The sequence below is a fragment of the Oryctolagus cuniculus genome, chromosome 14 (assembly GCF_964237555.1).
Source record: "Oryctolagus cuniculus chromosome 14, mOryCun1.1, whole genome shotgun sequence".
NCBI lineage: Eukaryota > Metazoa > Chordata > Mammalia > Lagomorpha > Leporidae > Oryctolagus > Oryctolagus cuniculus.
This window is the reverse complement of record NC_091445.1, coordinates 96,875,615-96,894,478: the sequence shown is the minus strand read 5'-3', so window position 1 is coordinate 96,894,478 and position 18,864 is coordinate 96,875,615. Positions and strand designations below refer to the sequence as shown.

Genomic DNA, 18,864 nt, shown 5'->3' with positions numbered 1-18,864 from the left:
GAAACAACATAATTTTTATGTTTTACTGGGAAATCCTGACTTCATTAAAATCCAATAAGCATTTGACACGGGGGTGGGGTGGGCAGGGCAGTGTTATGGTGCAGTGAGTTAAGCCACTGCCTGAGACGCCAGCATCCCATGTGGGCACCTGTTCCAGTCCCGGCTGCTCCACTTCTGACCCAGCTCCCTGCCGATGGCCTGGGAAAGCAGTGAGAGACGGCCCAGGTGCTTGGGGCCCTGCACCCGCTTGGGAGACACAGATGGAGCTCCAGGCTTCTGGCTTTGGCCCAGCCCAACCCTGTTGTAGCCATCTGGGGAGTGAATTAGCATATGGAAGATCTCTCTCTCTCTCTGATTTCCAAATAAAAAATAAATAAATAAATCTTTAAGAAAAAAAAAAAACCCGCAGAGGGAGTAATGCTGGTGACAGAGCCAGCTGTGCCGAGGGAGGCTGACCTGGCACTCCGCCTGCCTCGGCGTCCCCCCGAGGCTGAGCCAACGGGCCTTGGTCTCAAACCCGCGAGAGGTCGGGGGTCCCTCGGTGGTCCTCACACAGACTGCGAAGTCAGAGGCTGGAATGTTTGCAGCGTTTGCTTGCTTCGTTCTTCACACTTCGGGTTTGCAGAACAAATGTTTGCGCATAGTTTTGCTTCCTAAAATGTCAGAAAAAAATCACAAATATGAAAACAAGAGTTCCCCCAGGAGTGGTCTCTCACGAGACGAGTGCATGCAGCTCGTGCCAGCCGGCTGAGATGCTGTGCCAAATGCTGCCAGCACCCTCGGGAGCAGGGCGTGTGGCGATGGCAGCTGCCCGTCCTGCGCCCACGATGCCAGCACCTGCTGACGGCCAGGGACGGGCTGGACGGCAGCGTCGTCGCCTGCCCTTGGCAAGGAACCAGCGGGGACAGCGTCACCGAGGAGGACCTGCACCGCCCCCTCCTCTGTCCTAGCCACACCGCCTGTGCGTCCTATCCCGAAGCGCTCCTGCCACCGCTCAGGGCGACTGTGGGTCTCAGCCCCCGGGCGCCGAGGTGTGGTCGCATGCGTAAGCGCTGGCACCAAGTGGGTCACAAGCACAAGGTGTGTGAGGCTTCTGGGAAGTGCCCTTCAATCTGCACAGCCCCACACACCTGTGCCTGCCGCACGCCTGCACCTGCACACACCTGCGTGCACACACCCTCCTACACACACCTGCATGCACACACCCTCCTACACACACCTGCGTGCACACACCCTCCTACACACACCTGCACCTGCGTGCACACACCCTCCTACACACACCTGCATGCACACACCCTCCTACACACGCCTGCGTGCACACACCCTCCTACACACACCTGCGTGCACACACCCTCCTACACACACCTGCGTGCACACACCCTCCTACACACACCTGCGTGCACACACCTTCCTACACACACCTGTGTGCACACCTGCACCTGCACACACCTGCACCTGCGTGCACACACCCTCCTACACACACCTGCGTGCACACACCCTCCTACACACACCTGCGTGCACACACCTTCCTACACACACCTGTGTGCACACCTGCACCTGCACACACCTGCACCTGCATGCACACACCTTCCTACACACACCTGCGTGCACACACCTTCCTACACACACCTGCACCTGCGCACACACCTTCCTACACACACCTGCGTGCACACCTGCCCACTTGCCTTCACCTGCACACACACCTGCATGCACACCTGCACCTGCACACACACCTGCGTGCACACCTGCACCTGCACACACACCTGCGTGCACACACCTGTGCTCTGACATTGGCTCCGTACCAGAGTCATCTGGGGCTGTGGCTCTCGGTCTCTGAATTGGCGCCCAGACGCCCCTACGGCTCCTCATGTGGCGCCATCCTCATGGGGCCCAGTGCATATTTTCGGCTCGAGTAGCCGCAAGGACTCTCACCGGATCAGAGGAGATCCTGCTTCCACTTGGCTCTGAGCACCGGACAGGAGGGCCGGGCGCCTGATCCCAGACCGAGGGGCAGCGCCCGTGTTTGCGGAAGGAAGCTGGGGCCAGATTTCGTGAGTGTGACGGGAACGTTGGCGCCACTCCCCGAGGTGCTTGTGGCCGTTGAAGTCTAAGCACCATGGGTTTCACTTCACTGGCTTGCTTTTAAATGATTGTTTATTTGAAAGAGCAACAGAGAGAGAGGGAGGGAGGGATAGAGGGAGGGAGGGAGGGAGGCAGGGAGGGAGGGAGGGAGGCCCTCTACCTGCTGGGTCACTCCCCAAATGTTGCCACAACAGCTCTGGCCAGGCCGCAGCCAGGAGCCCAGACTGCAAGCAGATTGCCCATGGGGGTGGCAGGGCCCAAGGACTTGGGCACCGCTGCTGCCTCTGCCACCGGTGCCCACAGGCAGGAAGCTGGATCGGAACCTGGTGCTTGGACCTGGCCTGACACCCACCCCCGTCTTCAGAATTATCCTCTGAGAAACGGCTTTGTCGGCACGGAGCGAGGCTCTCCTAACTCTTCCCTAGCTGGAGGTGAGGGGCTCGCCGTGTCGCTGTGCCGGCCGCCCCTGGCTGCGGTGTCGCTCCGGCCGAGGTGCTGGCATGGGTGGCGTGCATAGTAAGTTGCTGGTTGCTGCAACAGGCGCGCCACATTTGCATCCAGCAGTTAAGGGTCAGGCCAGAGCCCCGCACTGTGGCGCAGTGGGCAAAGCCCTGGCCTGCAGCGCCGGCATCCCATAGGGGCAGCGGCTCGAGTCCTGTCTGCTCCACTTCCAATCCAGCTCTCTGCAGGCCTGGGAAAACAGTGGAGGATGGCCCAAGTCCTTGGGCTCCCGTGCCCATGTGGGCGACTGGAAGAACCTCCTGGCTCCCGGCTTCTGCCTGGCCCAGCCCTGGCCGTTGCAGCCATTTGGGGAGTGAATCAGCAGAAGGAAGACCTCTCTCCCATCTCTCCTCTCTCTAACTCTGCCTTTTAAATCAATCAATCTTCTTTTAAAACAAATTGTCCAGGCACAGGCGGGAAGCTTCGGGGCGTGGTGTCCAGCCTGACCAGTTAGCTACGGGGAGTGGGTCCCCGACAGAGGCTGGGGAGTTGGCCAGGCGCCCCGGGCCGTGGGTCTGGGGCTGCCGTGAGCTCAGGCTCTGGCTGCAGCACCCCGGTGGCCGGGAGGAACGCACGCCTCACTGCTGACTCCTGGCGTCTGCAGCCTCGTGTCGCAGACCACGTGTGGCCTCTGAGCTTCTTGCCCCTCAGATGCGTGCGTCTCTGTCGCTGTCCCTGGGGCAGGGCGCCCCCCACGCTCACTGCTGGTGATGGGAGAGCCTTCCTCACTCCAGGCTCCGTCCTGCGCTCGGGAAGTGGGAGAGCAGGCCTCTGCGGCACGCAGGTTCGCACGGTGTCCACACAGGTCCCCGGCAGCCGGGGCCCGACCGCTGCGTGGGACCCTTGGTGGCAGTGGGACGGATCCCCCCGAAGCGGGCTGATGCCCACGCCTGGAGCGCGGCTGTGCCGTGGGGCCCAGGGCACTCGTGCAGGTGCGCGCGGTGCTGGCCCCGCCGAGAGGGCCCTCAGCACACGCTGTGAGGGTGAGGCTCGCGTGCCTGCGTCGGCGTTGCCAGCCCCTCGTTCAGACCTCTGTGGTTCTGGGGGCTCAGAACTGTGGATCCCCCGGCAGCCTCAGCCCCCGGGACCCCCGAGGGCAGCTGAGGGCCCGGGGGAAGGAAGGAAGTGGCCACACTGCGTGTCAGGGGTCACCTTCAAGGCAGAGCCGGGGGCAGAGAAAGGAAGTGACGGCTCCTGGCCTGGGCTCCTGGGGAGGGGCTCCCGTCCCCCCGCCTGCTTGTCAGGCCCCTGTGAGTGAGGCTGAGCCACAGGCCCTGCCCGTCCACCAGGAAGCTCCGGCTTGGCCGCGGTGTTCTCCATGGAGCCGCTGACCCATGACCAAGAATTCGGCAAGGACTTTTCCACGCACTGGGCAGCCGTGCTCACGTCACAGGCAGAGGCCGCCCTGGGCGCCGCCTTCAAACCCTCCCAGACGGTTCTCCGGGCCGTGGCACACAGGCCTGGCTGCTGCCCTGGCCTGGGGGAGACCCCTCCCGTGGGGGGCCTCACGCGTGCTTCACTCAAGGAGAAATGCAGGCGTGTGCTCCCTGCTGCCCAGGCTGAGGGGCTCAGAGCCTGGGTGGGGTGGGGCTCTCCAGGGCAACAAACCCCCCTGCGGAGGTGCAGGTGAGGAGAGCTGGCTGCGACCCGGAGGGTCGGCCCTGAGCAGAGGGCCCGGAGCGGGAGTGCAGCCAGGCGGCGGCCAGGGAGTGGTCTCAGGCGCTCCCCCCTCCCCGGCTCCGCAGTGCGCCTGCAGCTCTGAAGCACCTGCCCTGTGGCCCTGCGGCCCTGATGCGCAGGCTCCTGGGGGGCAGCATTGGTACCTGGCTTTCTGAAGGGAGGGCCGTGGGGGAGGCTCCGAGTGGGGGCGGGGGTGGGGTGTCCCCGCCTTCTGCTCCCCACGCCTCACCCATCGGTCCCCACTGAGCGAGGACTCGAAGGTGGCCAGGGAGGCCCTGCCAGAACCTGCTGCCCAGCCAGCTTCGCCAGCTTCACGGCCACGGCCAGGGCCAGCTGGAGCCATGACGCCAGGGCAGTGCTGGACGTGGCCAAGGGGACCCAGGGGTCCCTGAGGGGTGTGGGGACACAGGGACATGGCGTCCACTCCTGAGGGAGGGGGGTGGGGGGACACAGGGACATGGCGTCCACTCCTGAGGGAGGGGGGTGGGGGGACACAGGGACACGGCGCCCACTCCTGAGGGAGGGGTGTGGGGGACACAGGGACACGGCGTCCCCCCCGAGGGGTGTGGGGACACAGGGACACGGCGTCCCCCCATGAGGGGTGTGGGGACACAGGGACACGGCGTCCCCCCATGAGGGGTGTGGGGACACAGGGACACGGCGTCCCCCCCTGAGGGGTGTGGGGACACAGGGACACGGCGTCCCCCCCTGAGGGGTGTGGGGACACAGGGACACGGCATCCCCCCATGAGGGGTGTGGGGACACAGGGACATGGCGTCCATCCATGAGGGGTGTGGGGACACAGGGACACAGCACCAACTCCTGAGGGAGGGGTGTGGGGGACACAGGGACACGGCGTCCCCCCCTGAGGGGTGTGGGGACACAGGGACACGGCGTCCCCCCCTGAGGGGTGTGGGGACACAGGGACACGGCATCCCCCCATGAGGGGTGTGGGGACGAGAAGCTCTGGTGATGGCGGGTGGGCCGGCTGTGAGTGGCAGCAGCTCGGTGGGAACGCAGAGTTTGCTCTGTGTCTTGAATTTGCCAGCATTGTACTTTATTTTTCACATAAAGTTCATCATTCAGTTTTATTTGTTTAAAGGTGGAGAGACCCAGAGACGGAGAGCTCCTCCATCAGCAGTTCACTCCCCCAAAGCCCGCAACAGCCAGGGCTGGGCCAGCCAAAGCCAGGAGCCGGGAGCTTCATCCGGGGCTCCGGCGGCAGTGCAGGGCCCCAGCACCTGCGGGGTGGCCCTCGGTGCCCACTCTGTAGGGAATCCGGGCGTCCCCCGCGGCGGCTCGACCTGCCCCACCACGGCACCCACCCGCGTGTCGAGATTCTCAAGGACGAGGGTGCAAAGACGAGGACCTCAATGACTGCAGGAAGGGCGGCTCGCCTGGTGCAGGGCCACAGAGCAGAGCCTGGGGAGGGCTGACCAGGTGCAGGGCGGGCACCGCAGCTGACCGAAAACAGAACCAGTGCCGTGACCGAAAACAGAGTCCGTGCAGCTGTGAGGACGGGCTCCAGGGAGGAAGCCGGGCAGGAGGAGCAGCCCTTGGCTGCAGGGGGCTCTGTGTGCCTCGCCCCATGGGGAGGGTCCGTCCTGGCCAGGGTTGGGAGGGCGTGGGTTCAGGGCACAGCTCGGACCAGAGCAAGTGGAGGCCCCATCCAGGAGCTGCAGGCCCAGGGACTCGCGTGCCAGTCTCCCAGGCACCCCCCCAGCCCCCCAGGGTCCGCACTGGCAGGAAGCCGGATTCAGGGGCTGCACTGGCATGACCTCCGCCAGGCTGGAGGCCCATGCCCATGGTTTTGCGTTTCTGTTCCGACCCGACTCTTCACGGCTGCGGCTCTGACCGCCTGCCCTTAGAGCTGAGGGCGTGGGTCCCAGCCGAGCCCCTGGCGGGGTCAGCGCCTCTGGGGCAGCCGCTCCTCCGGGCTCAGCAGAGGGATTATCCCGCCCCACCCGGCGTGCAAGCGCGGGATTTGGGATTTGGTCTCCATTGTTGCGCTCGCTGTCGGGGGTGGGGGCTTCCAGGTCGTTCTCAGAGCAGCGGCGGCGCGGTGGCCTGGCGGGCACCCAGCCTGTGGCGGCACTGGAGGCTCAGCCAGGGGCCGGCTTCCCACCAGGGCCGGGCTGTGATGTGGACACACAGACGCCTTCATCCCTCTGTCCCCGCCTGGACGCCGGCCAGGCGTCCTCGGCCATGGAGCTCAGCCCTGGAAATCTCAGCGCGACAAAAGCCTCTGTCCCGTTGCCGGCCAGCCCCGCCCCCGCCACTGGGCTCCCCTATAACTGGGTCAGCCCGGCTGGGAGCACGCCAGGCCCCCCCCCCCCGCGGGAACTTCTCCGAAGTCGACCGTTCCTGGAATCCCTGCTCGGCTTCCTCGAGTGCTCGGCGCCGGCTCCAGTTTCAGGCCAAGGGTGCCAGCCCAAGCCTGCCCCGCCGCCCACCGGGCCCCCGCGGCCGAAGCCCTCCAGCCTGCGGCCTGTCCCTCTCGGTCACTCCTGGGGGCCTTGAGCCTGGGCTCTTTGGGTGGCTCCTGGCAGGAAAGGGGAGGACGGAGCTGCCCGCAGTGTCGCCCTGTGCGCCCCGTCCGCCTGTGCCAACACCGGCTGAGCCCTCGAGCCTCAGCTTCCTGCCTGGAACGAGGCTCAGGCGTTTGCTGACCCAGGGCCGTGCCAGGTTTCGGCCTCTGCAAACAGCATCGAGATCCAGCTGAGCACAGTCTTCCGGCTCTCTGGGGGGCAGGGGGCTGCGGGCGGGGGCACAGCCAGGTCTGCAGCACACCCGGAGAGGCCGCGGAAAATGCAGTGCCAGCTCACCGGCCAGGTGCTCTCGACCAGCAAGGCAGGTGGGGCACCCGGCCTGGCTCTGCTTTCCCGGTGGAAACCACGGGTCCCTGGAGTCCAGCCGGAGCAGGACAAGCTCCAGGAGCGGCCAGGCTGGCCGACAGCCCGGTGACAGAGCTTGGGGCCAAAGCCCCACCTCGGAGTCTGCTGCCCACCTGCTGCCCACGCAGGTGGCACCCGGCCACGTCACGAGTACCTGCTGCTGGGGGTCGGAGTGTCGGAAGCGGCTACAGGCCCCGCCCCACTGCTGGCCAGGGGCCAAGGAGCCTCTGGGAGACGCCTGGGAGGGCCACACCCCCAGCCCCCGAGCAGCACAGAGCCTGGGACTGACCGTGGTCCCTGGATCGGGGCTGCCTCCTGTGGGCACCACAGGACATCAGGCCACACTGTAGAACCCCAAGGGGCCACCAGGATGGCCCTGGGCCTCCCCTGACCCCTCAGGAGACACCTGCAGGAATCCTTGCTGGGGGGGCGGGGCTTGGGCACGGGACTGTGTCACCATCTAGAACATCCACACGCTACCCCGGCACCCACTAATGCAGCTCGGGGCGGGCAGCCACTCAGCCTCAGCCCTGGGCCTCTGCCAGCCTGCTGGGAGACCTGAGTGGGGTTGCCGGCTCCTGACTTCAGCCTGGCCCAGCCCTGGCCGTGGGCATTGTGGAGTGAACCGGCGATGGAAGACCTCTCTCCCTCTGGCTCTGTGACTCTCTCTCTCTCTCTCTCTCTCTCTCTCTCTCTCTCTCTCTCAATAAAATGAAAATCAAAACTTGGAAAAGAAAGCACCAAAGCACCACATGGAGTTAGCAAGCCACGAACCGCGTGGCCTCGCTGCTCAGTGGGCACACACCCTCGAGAAGCCGCAAGGGGGCAGCGCTGGCTTCCTCCTCCGCTCCTCCTCCTCCTCCCCCTCCCCTCTCTAGCAACGTCGCTCTCATAAACAAAAAACGACGTTCATGGTGAAGAGGCTTCCACTGCCACACATGCTGACCTCACTTTGTTTGTCTGACATCTGCTCAGGGGGAGACAGAGGTGGGGGAGGGAGATAGACGGGGAGAGTGCGGGGAGAGAGAGGGATGGAGGGAGGGGGAGAGAGAGGGATGGAGGGAGAGGGAGAGAGAGGGAGGGGGAGAGAGAGAGGAAGAGAGAGGGAGAGGGTGGGGAGAGACACACAGAGATGGACAGAGAGGGGGATATGGAGGGAGGGAGGGAGGGAGGGAGGGAGAGAGACAGAGGAGGCAGCAGAGTCGGGGTGGCCCCGTCTCCTGCTCAGCCCTCTCTCCCTCTCCCAGGACGCTGCCTCTGGGAGCCTGGTGTCCCACCACGGGCCTGGGGGGTGTCGCTCTACCCGTGTCTTCTACAGTGGGCGGTCATTCACCTTGGACGCGTCCAGCTCACCAGGTCCTTAAACTCAGTTACCGGTTGCCGCACCTTCACCGGCACCTCCTGGATTAGTTGGGGTCCACGGGCAGTCAGACTGTGGGTTTAGAGGGTGGTGCTGGGCAGCTGGCTGGGGCCCTGTGCCCTCGGAGCTGATGGCAGGCCTGTCCTGGCGTGGGGCGGGTGCTCCTGGTGGGCTTGGGGCTGTGGGAGCTCACTGGCCACACTCAGCAGCAGCCCCCCCCCCCCCAGGCTGAGCAGTCCCAGTGGGTGACGGTGAAGCTGCCGTGGGCCGGCTGGTTCCGAGTCCAGCTCAGACCTCACTTGGGGGGCTCAGCCTGATGACTGAACACAGTGCCTCTGGGGCTCAGGCTGTGCCCACGCAGCAGACGCTGGCGATAGAGGAGGGGGAGGGGGAGAGGCACAGGTGAGCACCAGGAAGTGGCCACCCACAGCTGAGAGGCCGGCCCTGGTCAGCTCAGCCAAGAGAGGGCTGTCGGGGGCCACGGAATGTGCCAGAAACCAGAAAAGTCTGGCACCCAGGAAGCCCGGGCTCTGTCAGTCTGCACTGCAGATTTGCAGCAGGGAGCAGCTGTGGCCGGGGCTCAGGGCTGTGGGGCACCGGGCAGGCCCCGCACATGGTGGCCTCAGGGGCAGGAGGGCCCTGCCTGCGGCCCCAGACCCACCGGGGAGGGGGCAGCCCCTGCTGCCGCGGTTGCTGTGTAACCCCCGCTCCCGGGGCAGAAGGGGGCACTCTGCTCCTCCCTCCCCTCCCCCCCTCCCCCCTCCCCTTCTGCAACAAAGAGAACCAGTGTCAACACGTTGACAGCTGCTCCAGAAACATCAAGACACATCTACCACTGGGTAGTCAGAGAGACGCAACCAAAGCTGTTCAGAGTCCTTTCCCCACACTGGACGTCTTTCAGGAGATGCCGAAGCGCCGGTGTCCCCGGCCACAGCCAGTTTCCCAGGCGGTCACACGCAGGGGGCTCTGCAGGCTCCACCCACGTGGGCGCGGAAAAGCCATTCCTGAAGGGGACTGTGGTGCGCCCAGTGTGGCGCCCGGCTCACAGCCCGCAAGGGACGGAGCTGGGACTTGCGGAGCAAACAGGGTCCAGAAGGAAGCAGAATAAGGCCGGCCGCTGTGCCCCAGGGGCCGGGAGGACCGGGCAGGGTGGAGCAGCCGGGGCGGGGCTAGCGCTGGGGACACAGCGGGACTCCGGTGCTGCACCTCGGGTCTCAGTTCTGGTCACCAAGCTTGCCAAGGGCTGACCATGGGGAGAGTCTTCTTAGACACGGGAACGTTGTGCAGGCAGCTCGGAGACGCCCAGGCGAGCCTGAGAGCCAGCTGGCACTTTAAGATCACCGCGCGTTGCAAGGCGCTGCGGTGGGAGTGAGCCGGCTTCAGTCCCAGGTGCCCCCAGGCAACACCTGTTCGCCCGTGTGGAGTGGGGACAAGGGCAGGACGAGCCCCCTCTGGGCAGCGCTGCCTGCACTGCCAGGTCCACGGAGACCTCCCAGGTGAAGTGCACCCCCGCTTCCCACAGGACACACGGGGCTCCCCCCTCGCAGCCCTGGGCTCCCAGCGCGGTCGGCGGTGAGGCAGATCTGCTGCTGGCTCCGGCACAGGCAGAGGACAGAGGCCATCCCCAGCTCAGGCCGCGTGATGTTGGTGCGATGTGGAAGCAGCAAGTCCCTGGGGTTTATGTTCCAAACGGAACTGTGAAGCGGAGACCTCGGGATGGCCGTGGGAGTACCAGGACCTTGGCCCAGGGAGCCAGCACACAGGGTGGGAGGCGGGAGAAGGCAGGTCCACCTGCCCAGGTGTGTTCACCTGCCCACGTGCGTCAGTTGCTGATTGGTGGGAAGCCAACAGTGCCTTAGGCTTTATCAGAAGCCATCAGGACCCAGCAGCCACGCCCGGGCCCTGCAACAGACTGTGCGGGGTCTATGTCCTCACAGCCCTCATCTGACTGTGCGGGGTCTGTGTCCTCACAGCCCTCATCTGACTGTGAAGGGTCTGCGTCCTCATCACAGCCCTCATCTGACTGTGCGGGGTCTGCGTCCTCATCACAGCCCTCATCTGACTGTGCGGGGTCCGCGTCCTCACAGCCCTCATCTGACTGTGCGGGGTCTGCGTCCTCATCACAGCCCTCATCTGACGGTGCGGGGTCTGCGTCCTCATCACAGCCCTCATCTGACTGTGCGGGGTCTTGTCCTCACAGCCCTCATCTGACGGTGCGGGGTCTGCGTGCTCACAGACCTGGTCGGACGCCTGGGGCTGAGTGTCGGGTTCCTCAGGCTGTGGAAGGGGTGTCCTGGGGCCGCCGCGTCCACCAGTGAAGTGGGTGAAAGTCCATTCAGACTCAACAGGAAACGCATGATGCTTCCCGAGACCACGGCACTCTCACTGCCTGGATCAGTTACAGCAGCGCGGAAACCTGGGGACATGGACAGGCAGGTGACGTCTGCCCGGCTGTGCCTGGTCCTGGAGACTCAGGGCCACAGGGCGGGGTGGGGCGGGGCCCTGTCTACTTTACCGGGAGTCTCCTGTCGTGGCCTCAGATTGTTAAAGTTTCAGAAATTTGCTTTTCCCCATTGTTCTGGGGCATCGGTCGCTGCCTGTGTGTCCCTGACCAGGGTGGCTGTGTCCTCCCTCGTCCTGTCCCCTTCTCTGGCTCCTGGTATGGGGCCAGCCTTGTCCTGGGCCAGCCTGCAGAAGCGTGTGCCACCCGCTCTGCTGGGGAATGGCGGCCGAGGTGAGGCCCTGCCCGGGACCCTGACCTCACCCCATGGGCACACAGGATTCCCGCCAGGCGCTGGGAGGAGAGGGTTTGCTGGCTCAGGCTGGCTCATGGGTGCCTCCTGATGAAGCTGCCCAGCCGCTGACCCCAGCCCCGCAGGGTGCGGCTCTGCTCCTGCCTGCGGAGTTGTCCTGGGCCCTCACCCCAGGCCGAGAGCCTCTAATGGCGGCTGACCACAGCCATCGAGGAGCTGGGGCCCTGCTCCCCCAGCTGGGAGTGGGAGGTCTCCCATGAGAGAAACTGCTCTGGCCTCGCTGGGCCTAAACGCTTCCGCAGTGTCCCTGTGTGACGGGGGAGGGAGGCTGGACACCTGCCGGAGGCCGATGAAGATGGAGGCAAGGCTTGGGGTGGTGCAGCCACAGCTGGGAGCACCTGGAGCCTGGGGGGTTGGGAGAGACAGGCAGGACCTCCCGGGGCTCCAGAGGGAGCAGCCCTGACCACACCTGGACGTCACCTGGACGTTGGACATGAGGAGAGGCATCCTGTTCTCAGCCCGGGGCCCTGGGGCTTAGGGTTAGGCGGCCCAGGGCCCAGCACCCAGGAGGGCGCCCCCTCCCGGGAGCCAGGCCCCAGGAGTCCTGGCCGCAGCCCGGCACCCTCCTGCTGACATCACGCGCTGACGTGGGAGCTGCAGCCAGCCGGTGCCCGGGCGGCTCTGGACTAGGGGGCCTCTGTAGCGCGCACCTCCCCCGCCCCGGGCGGCTGGGGCAGGTCCACGGGGGAGCAACGTGTGTGCCATCCGCCTGAGCGGCGGAGGTGGCAGAGCTGGGCGCGGCTCCTGCCAGCCTCAGGGTTTCCTGGGCGCTGCCTTTGTGCCCCAGGCCTCTCATTTCTTGGGAGGAGATCTTATCTCTGCCACCTGCCGCGGGAGTCCCTGGCAGAGTGGAGCAGGTTCCCACCGCGCGTGCGTGTGGCGCTGGGCTCAGCGCAGTCGCCTGCAGCTCCCACAACAGCAACCAACAGCAATGCCGGGAACACGCGTGGCCTCCAGGCTGTGGCCGGTCACAGGCGGGAGATGGATTCCTGGGCACGTGTGAAGGGGGTGGGGCTGCGGCGGCCCCTGCTGCCGCTGTACAAGTTACTCCAAGCTCCAGGTGCAGCCGCCATCACCCCACCCGCAGTTTTGTGGGTCCGGAATTCCAGAAGGTTCTGGGGGCTCTTGCTCAGAGTCCACGTGGCTGATGGGCCTACGTGGACGTGGGGCCGGCAGCTGCAGGAGTCTCTCGGTGGCTGCCCGAGGTGGTCTCCCTGGGTGCCGTCTGTGAGGGGGGCTGGAGTTCCCCAGGTGGGAAAGTCTTCCTCACCCCAGCCGGCCGTCCACGGGCCTCGGCACGGCTCCGCAGGCCACCACAGCATCTGCCGCCACGTGTGGAGTCACATACAGTGGTGGGGGGGACATGGGCTCCCACGTGGGTGGCAGGAAGCTGAGTCAGGAGGGGAGCGGGGAGTGGAGGCTCTGACGGGGCGCCGGGGAGTGGCCAGCGGGCCACGCTGTGTTATTGCTCAGAGCCGGTGGTGTCCACAGGGGTGAGGGCCGCACCTGCGCCATGCCCACCCTGCTCAGACCCAGAGGGGTTAGCGGCACCTGCTCAGAGCTCCGTGAGCACTGATCACAGCCACAGCACTGAGCCCACCGCCCCGTGTCCCTGTCACAGCACACGGGGCTGGCCCTATGACCGTGTGGACGTGACCATGAGGGACGTCAGAGGCCGAGCACAAAGTGGCTTCCTCTCTGCCGAGAACGGCCCTGGCCGCAGCAAGGGGCGCCAGCCCTCAGGGCTGGGGTTGCCTTCACCCCTCCTCTCGCTGGGGCTCCAGAGACGGCACGGACAGGATCGTGCTGTGTGGCCAGCCCGGGGTCCGGCCAGCCTGGATGCTGGGCAGTCGCTGCACGTCCAAGCGTCCTGTGTGCTGGACAGGAGCAGCCCCGTGTCCCCTGATCGCAGCACACGAACTTCTGAGTCCCTGCAGTCCTCGGGCAGTCTGCGGCCACGCCCAGCTTGGGCTGGTCCGAATCTGTCCCCGGGGCTCAGGCTGGAGGCTGGGCCCCTGGGTGGGGGGTGGAGACCTTCCTGAGGGCCTGGGGAGTGTTCCAGGCATCGATGTCCTCTGGGGACGCCCCCTGGTTCCTACGAGAGAGTGCTGGAAGAGCCAGCCTGGCCAGGGACTGTCTTCCCGTCTGGCTCCCGCCTCCATGCCCACGCCCACTGGGCCGGCCTGGCCTTGGGCCTCCAGCCAGCGGTGCGCTGGGCCACATCAGCCTCCTTCCCCGTCCAGGCCCAGCCCGGGCGTTCGGTGACAGAGCGGAAAGTTGGGCTGGGCTGTCCTGGGGCAGCATGGGAAGTCCAGCGTCCGGGAAGCAGAGGAAAAGCAAGTTCCGGGCGGGGGTGGGGTGGGGTGAGAACGCGCACGGAGGAGAGTTTATATTGCAGGTTTTAGAAAAGATTTATTTATGTATTTGGGAGGCAGAGTTAGAGAGAGACAGAGAGAGAGAGACAGAGAGAGAGACAGAGAGCGAGGTCTTCCACTCACTGGTTCACTCCCCAGGTGGCTGCGATGGCCGGGGCTGGGCCAGGCTGAAGCCGGGAGTCGGGAGCTTCTCCCAGGTCTCCCCTGTGGGTGCAGGGTCCAAGCACGTGGGCCGTCCTCCACTGCCTTCCCAGGCCATCAGCAGGGAGCCGGATCGGAAGTGGAGCAGCCGGGACTGGAACCGGTGCTGGTACCTGTGTGGGATGTGGCGCTGCAGGCCGCCCCTGTGTTGTGGCTTCCTGAGATCTCTCCTTTGCTGTACTTTGCCTCTCTCTCTCTTCCTGCATTTTCTTACTGTGCCCCCAGGCGGCCCTGTAACCAGGACGAAAGGGACGAGGGACGCCCCACAGCCCCACAGCTCCAGGCCTGGGCTCTCCCAGTCTGGATGAGCTGAGCACCAGGAAGCCGGAGGTGGGTTGCAAGAGTCCACCTGCAATGGGTCACGGGTCTCTGAGGAGGACATCAGGGGAGGAGGAAGGGGGGGAGGGGGAGGGGAGGGGGCAGAGCTGTGCCCTGACCTGGGAGGGGGAGGGGAGAGGGAGGGGGAGACTTGTGCCCTGACCTGGGAGAGGGAGGGGAAGGGGAGGGGGCTGAGCTGTGCCCTGAGCTGGGAGGGGGAGGGGGAGGGGGCTGAGCTGTGTCCTGACCTGGAAGGGGGAGGGGGCTGAACTGTGCCCTAAGCTGGGAGTGGAAGGGGGAGGGGGCTGAGCTGTGTCCTGACCTGGAAGGGGGAGGGGGCTGAACTGTGCCCTAAGCTGGGAGTGGAAGGGGGAGGGGGCTGAGCTGTGTCCTGACCTGGAAGGGGGAGGGGGCTGAACTGTGCCCTAAGCTGGGAGTGGAAGGGGGAGGGGGCTGAGCGGTGCCCTGAGCCGGGCAGGTTTTGGGACGGAGGTGAGGCCAGACCTGGTTCTCAGTGTGTACCCTTGTCAGGTGGGACCGTGTCCTGTGTCCCCAAGGACAGAGGAGCCGCCAGGGCTGGGCTCAATGCCGTCCGCAAGCCAGAGGGAGAGACCCCCACCACACCGACCCTGCCAGCTCCCGGACTGTGGCCATCCAGCCTCCAGGACTCCCTGGGGGAGCTGAGCCAAGACCAGCGGGAGGAGCCGCGGAGGACAGAGTAAGAAATCGGAGCTCCGGGAGCGGCACTGGCTGGAGTCCCCAGGTGGACACGGCCGTCAGCTTCTCCCATGGCCTCTTCCATCACCACCCCCGGGTCTTGGCGCAGGGGGTGAAGCTTCTGCCTGCGATGCTGGCAGCACCCACATGGGCGCCGGTTCTAGTCCCGGCTGCTCCACTTCCCATCAGCTCCCTGCCATGGCCTGGGGAAGCAGCAGAAGATGGTGCAAGTGCATGGGCCCCTGCACCCACATGGGAGACCTGGAAGACGCTCCTGGCTCCTGGCTCAGGCCTGACCCAGCCCGGCCATTGCAGCCATTTGTGGAGTGAACCAGCAGTTAGAAGATTCTCTCTCTGTTTCCTTCTCTCTCTCTGTAACTCTGCCTTTCAAATCAATGAATAAATCTTTTAAAATAATCCCAGATCTGGGGAAGGAAGCAGGAGTCAGGAGATGGGTGCATCCTTGCTTTTGTTGTCCGTAGCCTTAGGACTTGGTGTCGGGAGCGGGGAGTGACGGTTGAAGTGGTGCCGCGGCCCCCGTGGGCATGGCCGGTGGGCACTGGGTGCGGGGTCAGCAGCACGGCCCTGCTTTTTCTCGTGTGTCCAGAGCTGAGTGTGTGAGTGCGGGCGTCAGAGGCTCTAATTCACGGGTGAATCCACCCAGCCCAGCGAGGAGGGGGCCGCACCAGCCCTGCGCTGGCCTCCCAGGCTCAGCCCTCGGCCCTCGGCGCTCCGGGCGGGAATCTGACCCTGGAGTGAGAGAGGCGAGTGAGAGCCTGCACCTGTGCTCGAGTGTGGCACTGTGGGTACATGATGCGTGTGCATCCCGTGTGTGTGTGTATGATGTGGAAGTGTGTGCACACGTATGTATCCGAGTGTGCAGCTGTGTGCTCATACATGTGCATCTGTGCCTGGATCCTGCATGTGGGTCCCTGAACCCTCCTGGGCCACGGCAGCACGGGCTTTGTCTCCCTGACCCGGCCTGTGGACGGATGGGCCAGGAACACGTGGGGACAGAGTGGCTGACACGGCTGGGTCCCCCGGCTCTCTGCCTGGAGCCTGGGGGGGGCAGGAGCTGTGTTGCTCCCTGGGCCAGGCACGTTCAGGCCCCGGCCTGGGATTCTGAGTTCACTCCGGCTGCCGCTCAGGCCGCTGCTCCGGTCTCTGGCAGAGTCCAGCATGGCCGTCAGCCCACACAGACGGCGCCCTCCGGCCCGCTGTGGCTGTGCCCACAGCGCCCTCTGGTGCTGAGCGTGGAGGCAGCTGCATCTTTGGACCAGGAGGCGGGCAGGCAGGCGGCCTCCTGACGCTGGGCGGGAAACGGCAGTTGCAGGTGCAGCCTCCTGGCCCCTCCGTGGCTGGGAACCGGCTGGGACGCCCACCGGGGGCCTGGTGGAGCCTCAGAGGGGGTCCGTGCGGCCTCCACCTGTCCCTACCGTGCCCCTCATGTGGGCGGGAGGCACCAGCTCGGAGCAGGGACCAGGCGTCTGGTCTCAGCTTGCCCTGACGGCCCCTGCTCCGGGCTGCAGGAGAGGCCACGTGGCCACAGCCTCCGCAGCCCCAGTGGGGCCCCAGCACCTGCAGCAGCCCTGGACTCACAGGACAGCGCTTCCCGGGCTGGAAGTGTGGCTCTGGCCTCGGGAGCAGGTGCTGGGTGGGGACCTGGAACATGCCACACACACCCGCTCCCGCGTCCTTCTACCAGGAACAAAGTACGGCAGGAGAGACAGAGATGGGGAAGGGGGAGAGGACAGAAGGGGGTCGGTGCTGTGGCCAGTGGGCTGAACCCCCGCCTGAGTGCTGGCACCCCACTGGTCCGTGTCCCGGCTGCTCCTCTTCCGATCCAGCTCTCTGCTGTGGCCTGGGGAAGCAGTGGAAGATGGCCCAGGTCCTTGGGCCCGGCACCCACGGGAGAAGAAGCAGGTGGCTCACCCCCACCGTGTGTGGCCGCCGCGCCCACTCCCGCCTGCATGGTGCCTGCAGGGCTGGGGGCTCCAACGGGGGCCTGCACGGGGCTTAACCTCCCAGCTCTGCGAGACAGTGTGGGTGGGCACAGGCTGGGCCCTGCAAACAGTGAGGTTGAGCCCCCACCTGAACGCCAGGCGACACCTCGGCCTGTGCACCGCTGAGCCCCCATCGGAATCCCGTCTGGGCTCCGCTCTCTGTGGGGGTGGCCGAGTCCTGGCGCGCCTGCTGAGCCCGTGCCGGCCCCTGCGCCGTCTCGCACCTTCTGCCGCTGCCCGTGCGCCTGCGCACACACAGAGGCCTAAACGGTTAAACAGCAAAACAAATACACCGGCGAGCGGCAATTGCACCTTATTTTCTTTTAATTTCAGAGTTGTCTGTGAAAAGCTGATCTGAAGTTCGTTGAAATTGGATAGGTAATTAATTCACACGCACCTACACGAGGAGAGACACACAAATTACTTGTAACATTTTGTAAGCACTGAAATTAATGTAGTGTGAATTTGTCATTTCTACCAAAAGTTACAGATTTTCTATATTATAATTTAATCTTTTTAATGTAAAAAGAATAGGAATTTTGCCCTTTCTGGCCTCCTGGGAAGCAGGAGCTAGTGTATCTAATTATCTGAACACACAGAACATAAAGGAATAGCAAATGGAGAAATTATAACTGGGCCGGAACGCCTCCGTGTTTCCTGATTAAACCCCTCGCTGGGCCCTGGGCAATCGTGTCGCCCTGTGTTTGCAGTAATTGCATGTGTCAAGGCCCAGCTTTGTGTACCTGGGACCCGGCGCCTCCCGGCTTTAATTTAGCAGGAGATAACCGTGCCGGCGGGCGGAGTGGGCGTCTGCGCGCGGAGCCGGGGGCACAGGCCCCGGGCGCGGGTTGAGGGCGAGCGGGATGCAATCAGGCCACAGCCCCGCAGTGGGCTCTGCACCACGGGAAAGCAATTTCCCAGCGCAAAGCCGGCCACCTGCCTTCCTGTGCCGCCCCCCGAGGAGGGTGGCCCCGGCTCCCAGCCCAGGTCCGTGCTCGCCGTCCACATGCCGCACGCTGGGTGCAGTGGAAGTCGGGAGCCGAGCAGGGGCCGGGTCGGGGGAGCCCTGCGTCTGCTGCTCCCACGCGGAAGGTGCTCACAGCCCCAGGGAGAGTGTCCGGGCCAGCTCACGGAGGGGGAGGGGCCGAGAGCGAGGCCCCAGCACAGAGCTCTGCTGGGCGCAGGCAGCCGGGCAGGACTGTGGGGCCGCAGGGGGCCCTGGAGCTGGGCGCTGACCCCGTCAGCTCTCGGAGGCTGGCCGCTCCCTGCCAGCGCCCCTCACACTGTCCCTTCCTGTCGCCAACACAGGCCTTGTTCTCCCACCCTGAAAGTGACGGGGACCCCAGAGTGGGATTCTAAGAGGGACACTTCTGTGGCCGAGGGGCCCCGGGGCGAGGCTGCCGCCCTGCACACAGGCTCCCGCTGCCCCGCATGCTGGGTCCCTGTGTCCTGGCCCCGGGGAGGCCGTGTGCCCAGAGCTCTGGGGCCCCTGCTGGCTACCCACAGTCCACGCGAGCTGGGAGGGCCTCATGCGTGCTCCTCCGGGCCACGCCAGGACGCCAGGGCTGTGTGCCAGTGGACGTGCCGGCACAGCTCTGGCAACTTCTGCCCTGGTGCCCACCGCAGCCTGAGGGTCGACTCACAGGTTCTGGGCTGGGCAGGCTAGGGGGACGCCTGCTCCACAACCGTCCAAGAGCGGGTGCCAGCAGGCGACCCCCAGACTCCACGCCTTCACGTCCCGGCCCCCGTGGGCCTCCCAGGGCGAGGGTCAGGGGCTACGCTGAGCCGGGATGGCCTGTGTGTCTGCAGCCACGGGGCCCCCTCCTGCCCGCCTCCCCCTGGAATCAGCAACCCTCGCGGGGCGCTGCGCCCCCTCCTGGCCGGGTGCCACTGATCTTCCAAACCTTCCCCAGCAGGGCC

General features: G+C 65.4%; 1 long non-coding RNA gene across 1 annotated transcript; it reads left to right on the top strand.

The window, feature by feature from the left end:
* The first annotated feature begins 13,673 nt into the window (after nt 1-13,673).
* Nucleotides 13,674-15,358, top strand: LOC138845260 (uncharacterized). The gene is made up of 3 exons (XR_011382165.1): nt 13,674-14,236; nt 14,756-14,942; nt 15,131-15,358. It is a non-coding gene; the product is annotated as an uncharacterized lncRNA (long non-coding RNA).
* The last annotated feature ends 3,506 nt before the right edge of the window (nt 15,359-18,864 follow it).